Genomic DNA, 10,935 nt, shown 5'->3' on the forward strand with positions numbered 1-10,935 from the left:
CAGCAGTACTACTTGATGCCCTGTAGGGTGCAGTGTTGACTCAATGTCTGTAAAAAAAAAAGGTTGCCAAAAGAAATAACATTTCTTCAGTTGTTATTCTAGGCGTCTGTCAACACTCAGGTTAAATGTATACGTATCCAACTACTGGTAAACATTTTATGGTTAAGGAGATTAGACAACTGTGTCTAGATAATCTATATATACTGAGGCAGGCATTTTTCTTTCTTTGACAAAAAAATGTTTAAAGATACCCCTTCAAAACTAACACATTTATTAATAGGTTTTAGAGGGTTAAATTAAAAATAATTGGAAGTTTTTAGCCCACTTTTCCAAAGTCAATAAAGTATGTGGTCCTGGAGCTGCAGAACAAGATGTGATGTAAGCAAGGCTGACCAGCAATAAACTAAGAACAGGATTTTTCTTTGGCCTAAAGTCTTTTTTTTCTCTGAAAAGACAGCTGATGCTTGTATATTTCAGCATTTATTACCGCTGATGCTGACCGATAAAGTCACAGTGTAGAAAATTTCATCTGGATGCGATAAACTCTCACAACCCACTTTAATGTTTTGCAGAGTTGAATGCTGTCAAGTGATTTGTTAATGTAATGGCTCCATTGGAAAGGTCAAGGTTCCAGTCTGGCAAACATAATCATTCATTTCAGAGGTCTATTGTCAGCAAAAATGAAGCTGGTGCTGAAGGATCAACGCACGTTATGAGGAAAGGAGAACCAAAAAAAAAAAGTAATTTAGGAAACTGAAAATGTAGAATAGAAACAAAGTCAAAAATATTGCTTTTAATAAACTACTGTTTTCTTATTTAAATCTATCAAATCTTTAAGCAGTAACAATAATAAATCAGTATATTGGGTTATTATTATTATATTGTATTATTAATTCTAACTTAACATTATTACTATGCACTGCCATATATTAGTCCATCATGTTAAACCTCCAAAATACAATTACATTTGTTGCTGTAATATGACAAAACGTTAAAAAAGCTCAAGGAGTAGGATTATTATACAAGACAATATTGTTTCATAAACATAAGAAGGAGATTAGCTTTTTTACGTGCTAATCTAAAATATGATTATCGAAGTAAATTTAGCTTCTCAGTTGCTGACTCAATCAACAATATCCAATCTGATGAGAGAGCAGTGACCCTGTATTGATTACATATTGATGAGTCGGTGAGCCTTCTACTGTTAGGACGTCATGCTACCAAAGGTAGCAGTGGTATAACATCCTTCCTAATTCAATTAACTTATTCTGCTACATGTTACGTCAGGCGCTGAGAGGTTATTTCTATGCGCTGACATGGACACTTGGCTGTTTTGTTGCATAAATACAAGACTTGATTACATTATACAATGATGCATTGAAATATTAAAGTGATGAAATAGTAAAATTGTGTTCAATGGTGTTGGGAATTATCATGTAAAATTTCTTTATGGGTTGCACTCTTATCTTGAGACTTACAAGTGATCTGGAGACACAGAAGTAAAAATTATATAATTTATTTGAGTTTTTCCTTCATATTAAATTAACTGACTTTATGAATCATTTTGCCAGGGTAGATTTTTCAGCTTCTTATGAAAGCAAACTGAGATTTTATTAAAAATGAGAACTAATACAAACCCCAGTAGTTTATGTCTAATGTCCCATTGGCCCAGTTTTATGATCGAGTGGCTGAGTGGTAGTTTATGAAAGCATGGCTTATGTCCGTGATGACAAAAAGCCAAATAGCTGGTGTCCTCCATGATTTATCCCTCGCTTCTCTCTTCCATCTGCCCAAGATGAAAAGTTAATTAAAGCTGCATTGTCACTTCATCTCACCCCAGATAGCAAAAACAAATCATCTCCGCCGATTTTCAGCTTTTATTATTTCTGCATGACAACCACAGAGCTGGCATTAAGAAAGGGCACCATGACGGCTACAATTTTCTAATTTCTCAAGATGATCTAATACATAATTTTAGGGCGTCTCAGAAAATATGTCTCAGGACATTGTAATGTGTCACAGAGAGACAGCAATTCCCTAATCAAACTAATTGGCTTACATATCAGACAAAAAAAGGCAATGCTTACCTGTGTTATATATTGTTGCGACAGGTTGTTTAATATTCTAAATACTTATTAACAATCTTTCTCTGTATTTATAGCCAGACTGATTTTCTAGAACATCCCTGAAAACCAACAGCACACCTCAATGTCAAACCCATTTGTTCTCAGTATTCAGGCTGTGTTCAACTCTAGATCCAAGACCATTTCTCAACTCATTTTGCTGCTGAGTCACCAAATACAGCAAGGCTGTTTGTCAGACAAAGCAGTGCCATCCCAATGGAGGAGCAATATGTACAGTTTATTCCTCTGGGAGACAGCAAGCATGGGGACAGAGGCAGAGACAAATGTTCATATCCAGGACAGAGGCTTTATGGTAGCTATACAAGACAATATGTCTTGTATGGACAGCACAGCTGAGAAAAATGAAATTCACTTACAGAAAATGTTGATGTGTCAAATCTACTGAATCTAAAGCTGGGCTTTGTCAAGATCCTAAAATATAACCAGCTAAGCCCAGTCTAGAAAAGATTTCATTTTCATGATGTTATTTTTTAGCTAATAAGACAGGTCATTCTCATCAACTGCTATAGCATAGTTTTTTTCCAATAAGATTTGAACAAATGGAAAGAATGTAACTTTATTATGTTAAGAAAGGTGTAAGAGCCATATGATTGAAATAAGCAATTACTGATGTGGCAGGGGCACACGGGTTTGACACTTGGGTGGTGGGTGTGTCGAGGTGGGCGTGACTGTCACTAAGGTATGAATGGGAGCCATACTGGCACCCCAGCTTTGTATGTATAAGGAAGCGGGTGCGCCGGTGGTGGTCCTAATTTCTGTTGACCGTGCTGTAATGTCGCTTATTGTTGGGAACATTGTATGGTTTAGCCTGGTCAGTATGTGTCAGTACTTGTAAAGTCTGAAGTATGGCAGTCAAGTGGAATAAATTGATGATTGCAACAACTAACAAGAAGCGACCGTATTGAAGGACGCGTTGGACAGTTAGGAATTCACCGTGTTAACCCAGTGCAGCCCTCTACTACACCGTTAGTTTGCCCCACATTTTAAAAGGTTTTTTAAAAATCTTTAATAGTGCCCTCCAGTTTTAATTTTCTTTTTCTTCATAAAGCTTACTCATATCTTCTGTGAGGCATTTAACTGAGCCTCTGCTTCTTGTTGCTAGCTGAACTCCAGAGACTCCTGCTGCACCAGAAACTCCTCATGCTGAATCTATGCAGGTGTAAAACTGGTACACAAGCACACATTCAAGCAAAAAATATCGAGTGGGTAGATTTCACGATGTCTTTGTAGAAATTATTCATAATGGCATATTAGAAAATTTTGGAAAATTGCTTTATTTTTAAAAATTAGTCATATTTTTTTTAATAATAGTGTCATTACAACATGAAAAAAGTAAGTGTATAAGTTTACGGACCAAGAGATCTGTTTGGACCATATGGGTTGAATCTTTGTTGTACGCTGACAAATGATGTATTTGTGCTAAACTCTAAATATTTTACTGAAAGAAATATTTCTTTTCAATTTTCTTTTTCCATTTTTAAAGTCATACAGATTTTTACAAGTTTAAAATGTAATGGATTTGTGCAGTGTGGCAGAGCCTAAATGGATAAGGGTTATTTGTGGAGCATCTCTGCTCTGTGGGATCTGTTGTTCCTCTCTTGCACTAACCAAGTAAACTGCTGCCTAATTATATTCAAGCCAAAATCTATTTACTTTCTGTGGCACTGCTGTTCTGGCAATATGAGAAGTGGGTAGATGGAGGAGGTCTAATTGGAGGAGGTTGTAAACGCATTCACCACCATGAATATATCCATCTTAATGCAAATGCTGACATGGATACAGCAATGCACCATGACAGACTGACAAGAGTGAGAATGAGACCAAGTTTAAAACAATTAGCTAAGAGGACAAATATCATCTAAATCATACCAGTGCTGGCCTTGGGCATTAGTCAAAGAAATCTGAAATGAGAAGCACATGCTGGCAGTTATTTATACTTACCTGGTTCTAGCAGGAGTAAAAATTGATTTTTCAAAATTACCGATGCAAGAACTAAAAATAATATCATGTTTTTACTAGTTCTTACATAAAAAACTGAAGAAAAAATCACAGATTGATCTGTAAAAACACACTTTATTCCTTTGCATTTTTGAAATAAAAATAAGGGTTTAATTTAGATCATGTCAAAATACATTAATTTCAAATCAAGCTTAAATTAGAAATCTCAGACAATTCAATATTAATGTCCATGTTACTCATGCAAGACTGAGCAAGACTAAAAGAAAAGTTTAAGATTTCAATAATTTTTTTGATCGTTTAGCATTTTTGCTGAAATATGTGATATAATTCAGTAAATGTTAAATCAATTGTTAAAATGTATGTAGCAACATCAGTATTACTTGTACCATAAGCAAACAGAAAAAAAACAACCTTTCCTTGGGTGTAAGCTCCCATTTGTGGTTATGTTTATTGCTTGATTCTCTTCTGTGGTTGAAATATACCTGCTTCACAGAACATTGGAGAGGTTGCCTCCTAAGCTACTAGCCCTGGAAAACACAATCCAAAAGCACACTTAAATGACAGGTTTTATTGCATTATTGCCATCACTTTATTTAGTCTTGACTGTATCGCTTCTAAACTTTCCAACCACGTATTTTTCTTACCGTTACATGTAACAGACTTCAACCAAGCACCACTGAAACAAGTTCTTTCATCAAAAAATTGGTTTATTTGAATGAAGTCAAATATGGCATAAATACCCTGAATTTGACTGTTAACCTACAAGAAATCTCTTTTTCCACAACAGCTTGGATGGCATTTTCAAGATTTTAGTAAAAATCAAACTCAGTTAGTCAGAAACAGAATCTATTTTTTCTATATAATTCCTGTGAGGTTCTGAGTTGTTTTTCCTCTCTACTCCCTTCAGTTTAAGGGTAGCGAGTTTTCCCTTTGTCGTTTTAATAATTCAGTCCTCGTGTGTTTCAAAATTGAAACCACTCAACCATTCAATACACTGTTAGAACTGACAGTCTGCCCCAGAGTGACCTCTGCACCAAGTAATCCAGCTGTTTGTTCAATGACCCACTCTGACCTATATGAGCCAAGAATTGGGAGATGGGGGACTGCATGAGCTCAAATCCTTGTTAGAGCTATGAAATTTAAACAGCCAATGACAGTCCTGGTGCTGAAAACTGACAAATATTTGTTTCATCTCTCTGTTATGTTTCCCTTGAGTTAAAGTTATATGCTAGCTCTTTGCATATTAGGGCATAAAACCTCTATAGGTAGATGAGAAAATTGTAAATTTTTCATAAATTTAAGCCTCCAGTTAAGTTAAATAATATATTAAATATATATTTCCTAATCAGACAATTTTCCAGTTAATAATTAGTTTGTAGAGACAAAAATGATTGTTTTTCTTTGTTAATCTATGTGTTTGTTTGTTTCTTTAATCTAATCTATGCTGATTGTAGTCTTAAGAAAAAGACAGAAATCTACAGATTTGTGATAGCTGATTGGAGCAGTGGAACACAATTACATTTTTTGATTATGTTAATTGCAGAATCTGAAATTAATTAATTGCTTCCTAATCAAAAATTACATATTGACAAAATGAGCAAAAATTTCTTCCTGTTAAATTTTGGAATACATGGACATTTAGCTCAACAACAAAAGTATTTGTTTTATTTAATCTGTTGATTTGGTTATTCAATACACAACAGTAGTCTACTCCCACCAACAGTCTATTCCAGCTCATCCTTCAGATCAGTTTTTGAAGCAAAAATTAAAACCCAGTGGGCCAAGACAAGCCTTAAAATCTATGTAATTAATTAATTAAATTAATGTGTTCAAGTCCTGACCCTACTAATTAGAGTTTATAAACATTTAGCTTAATATTACTGGACTTAAGCGTGCCAACCTACCTCAGCATTCATACACAGAGAGGAGCTACCCGAAGCCGCCTTTAAATTTTTTAACACCTGTGACTTACAGGTCCATTACTGTTACTGTGTCAAAATGCCCTGACGTAACTTGAAGAGACAACTTGTGTCGCTGTGCTTCTTTCTTGTCCTGGGAATATGGTGGACTGGGGAATGAGAAGGGATGTTTTGAAATGAGAAAAGGTAAAGACATATGGTGACTGCTGAGAAGCTGTGTGTGGCAGATAACTGTTTCCACGCAGATTCTCATCACAGTGGAAACTTTATGAAGGAGAGAGTCTCAAAGGGAGAAGCACACCACCTGGAACCCTACAGGCTGTGACACATCCAATTTTCCTCTACCTGTGGACCAGTCAGTAACCTCTGAATGTAGTTCTCTGCAGGACAGAGAGTTTCCATGTGGCCAGCACATGGCTTCTCAGATTTGTCTAAATATATTTCAAAGTAGATCAATCAGGACTTTTAGGATAAAAAGCACTTTTTTTTGTGACAATTTACCAAATAACTCCTGATGTTATTTGGTAACATCAGGAGGGCCTTTCAAATGACAAACCTTTTCTTTGCATGTCCGACTTCATGTTGCAGCCTCTTTTCTGTTTTGGAAATAGACAGGATCATGGTGGAGGCTATTTTGGAAATGGACACTGACATGATTCATTTTAATATTCTGATTAGAGCATTCATCTAATCAAACCATGGACAATGCTCTCATCTTTGTCTGTGTTCTGATGGCAAAGAGAGGCACTTGGACATAACCTGATCATAAAAAAGTCACAAGTCACAATTTATAGCATGTCATTTCTTTCTTCTGTCAAATATTAAATAAATGCTGAATCTTGGACAATCAAAATGGCACGGATATACAAACGTAACGTAATAACAATATAAACATATTTTAAAGTAAATGTACCTAACAAAAAAACTACTGAATATTTTTTGCTACATAATAGCTCCAAGAACATTTAAAACCTGGCAACAATAAGTAACTTGTTAATATGTAATGTTAGCAAGAATCAGAGCTAATGAATTTATTTACATGCAGGTATGATGGGATTGGTTGTGAGATTAATCAGCAAAAATACATTTCCTCGCTGCTTGTAAAACATTCTTTCCTTTAAAAGTCTACAGAATATCATTTCACATAGAAGGTCATTTCTATGTAAATGACTCCAAAAAATGACATTTATTCTTCCTGCTTCCTGCACCAATGATTTGGCATTCAAGCCAGGTTGGAAATAAAGGTCAAAACTATTTACAAACATCCAACCTTCTGCAAAGCACTGCTCCAACAAAAAAGCATTTTGATGTAATTTGAAATATTAGACTGCAAATATTAAGTCACATAGTCACATAACTATGGTACTGGTCAAATTCCCTGATCCTAAAGAAGGACTTGAGAACTGGGTCACTTCTTTTTGTTCACTCCTTCCTTAAAGTTATGCTGTTGGAATTAGAAAATAATTTCTTCTCAGTTTTGGAGAATTCAAAAACTTACACATCATGCAAAATCATTGTATCCCATTGGAAAGGAAGTATTTGATTCTGAGGAGCTATGTGACTGATATACCTATGAACAGTATAATTTCATTTCATTTCTCTCTGTGTGTGTTTTCTTGTAGCCAAACCAGGATATATTAAAACCTAATTTTCCATGTAACTAATCATTGTGATGTAAATGTATTTGTTCGTATTTTCTGGTGCATGATTTATGATGTGGCTCTATCTGTCAGTATGTATTTGTGTACAGTGTAGCCATGACAGAAGTTGTTAGCATTTTGTCCAGATGCCTGTGACATTAGGTTCCTGTGACATGCATAAGGACTGATATTTAGGTGTTCTTAGCCTTAGAACATCTATTTCAGAACCAGGTTTAATGAAGGAAGTCTTCTCTAAATTTTCAACCTTGTGATTTTTATCCAAGCTGCTATGGTAATGCCAATAAGTCGTTTCTAACAATATGTCTTATCCATAAAGCCCTTTATGCAGTTTACAAGGATACTGGAGGCATAAGCAATCAAAAAAGGAGTCAACATCAACAAAACATAAAATTATAAAGATAGGCTATTCGTGTAGCTTTAGGGGTGATACAGAATCAATAATTGAAAAGTCCAAATATTACAGAGAAAGACAATCAAATGAATCTTGAAAATATGAAACATCAGTAAATTAAAATTTACCCTGTGGAAAATTCTTTTTTTTTTGAGTCTTAAGTTTTTGAATCACAGATACAAACGAAGGAAGGTACTACTTTATATGGACGATGATGTAGCACCTCTGGCTGTGACTTTAGAAATTCAAATATTACAATTAAGTACTTGAAAAAAAAAATCTATAATTTCTCGTAAAAGACAAAAAAAATTACGACTGTTGGTAATGAATCCAACTATTTTCCAAAAACACTCATATTCAAATGAAAACATAAATGCACCAAAAAGAGGTTTTCACATCAAAAATATGTAGGCAATGAAATTAAGAAAAGTTGTGTAACACTGTGTATTCTATTGTTTATCTGACTGCCTAGATGAAAACTTTTTGATAGGCTATTTCATTGTTTACTTGTGACTCAGTGTTCATATTCATGGCCATACATCATTCATGATGTAAGAAGTCTGTCAACCTCTTCACTTCTGAGAAAAAGTGTATTATTCCAATTCACAGTACCAGATATAAGACAGGGAAAAGGCAGAATGTGCATATAGGAGCTTCTCCATCAATTTCAAACTATACAGTATCTGTTTCCACCTGTAAGTATTTGCTTTCAGCTGAATGATGGATTGTTGAATTTCCATCTGGGAAATGTACTTCTACATCCAATCTATTTCACTTATTTTGGAGTAAGTACTGGCCTTGCAACCAGGCGTTAGTTGATTATCTTGGCCCTGCATCATTAGCAGCATGTCCACACGGATCCTCTGCAATCAGTCACTTTACCATCTTAGTCCAAATCTCCCCACAATGGGATATCCGCGATCTAGGACGGGGTTTTTATCCTCCCCAAGGTCCCACAGATAACAGAGACTTGATACTCCCATTGTATGTCCCTGGAGAGTTGGTTTGATGGTAACAGACAGACAATTGAATCACAGAGAAATCATTTCTGTCAAATGTACAGACGTCATTGGCCCACTATGGCTATAGAGTAACAGCTAAAAAGATACAGTAAGACAATGATTGCTCCATTCACATACAGGTTGATAACATCTTTCCTATAGCTGTTGTATAATCACATTTCAAGAAAATTTTCCATTACTCAGTGGGATGTTTTCTGTTTGTTTTTTCCTATTGTCCTGTTTTGCTCACCATGTTAAATATCTGACAGTATGATCAGGTTAAACAATGTTTTCTTTTTTGTTTTATTGGTTTTTTTTTCTGGAACCTGGACTTATTTAAAGCCTCACATTTTACTATTATTATTTAAAAACAATTTATATGCTTGTTGATATGTTAAAAATCAAAGATACCAGGACTTTAAAAGTAATCATATCCCTTGAACTTTGTTGTATTTGGCCATGCTATTATCACAACTTTATTTTTATCGCAAAGATTTTATGTGAAAAACCACTTTTTTTTACAAATAAATATATGGAAATTATTCAGGAAAATGTCTGATTAAAAGAACCTAAATGACATTTTAAATAACACTTTGCATTCTGATTATGCAACACAATGCATTTTGTCTTCCACCACACCTTGTTGGTCTTCCATATGAATTCCAAATAATAGTGTTTAAGTTTGAAGTTGTTTGGCTACGAAAAGTGAAAAAAGTTCAAGGCCTATTAATACATTTGTAGGTCACTGTATCAGTTTCATTCTACAGCAGTTTTCTTCCTAGGGGGGCCTGAAACCTGCTTCATGGTGCTAGTCAGGCCCAGGTGTACCATTTCTCTGAGCTGCATAATTTGGCACAGGCTGAATCTGCACCTTTTTGACTTTACCTGGAGTCTCAAGATTGGACTTCAGTTTCCAAGGTCCATCAGATATCAGAACTGCACTGTCAGTCCTACTCTGTCATAATTATCTCCAGCCAGGACCAATGTCTCCAGTTCTTCCTGTTTAACCCAAATGAGTTCACAGGATTTAATTTTTCATTAGCATTTTTCATGCTGTAATATGAGCAGCAGGCAGGAAATGTTATTACCAGAATGAGTGAGTGGGTCAAGTCCCAGTTATGAGCAGTGTAATAGTGAACTAGAAAAAGAGGGATCTTCCATGACTGTTGTTTTGGTAAGAAATCCTGCTGATAATAGTAATATCTTTTTGTTATGTGTTTTCTGTGTATTTCATTGTTTGAGTGTAGATTTGTCTCCTTCTTCGTTTTCTTATTTTCCTTTTTAAAGTTTCAAGAATTTTGAGTTTGACTACCATTTCTAAAAGCATCTTTCACTTAATTTCACTATAATTGTCAGTCATTGTGACCATTACAGCAGAAGAAAAAGACCTCTAGATAGAAATGATTTGCCTGGTGTTGCCTTGACTGAACTCCTGTAGCTCTTAGATGCCCCTTTATGGCCATGTTAGGATCTAATCTAGAGCAGAAGGAATTGATTCCAGGCAGCTGCAAATCCTGCCTGCCATGCCCATTAAAATGACCTCCCAGCAACAAATGAGATCAATTTTACAGTTTTCTTTCCAGAGCAGGACTGTTTTGTCTGAAATGTACTCAGACAGTCATGCAGTTATTGCATTATATATTTATGCAGAGTTTTTTCATGTATCTTGTATGTAGAGCTTACACAGTGTTCAATCATATTTAAATTCCTCTGTCCCCATTTTTATGTCACTGTCTCTGGTACAGGATTTTAAAGGATGTAATTTATTTCATTTCAACAACCAGCAAAGCATGACAGATCTTTATTACAGTTCCCCGTCTGTCAGCCTCTCTGTTAATAATCCTTGACATGCAATTTGGT

The sequence above is a fragment of the Gambusia affinis genome, linkage group LG02, assembly GCF_019740435.1.
Source record: "Gambusia affinis linkage group LG02, SWU_Gaff_1.0, whole genome shotgun sequence".
NCBI classification, from domain to species: Eukaryota; Metazoa; Chordata; class Actinopteri; order Cyprinodontiformes; family Poeciliidae; genus Gambusia; species Gambusia affinis.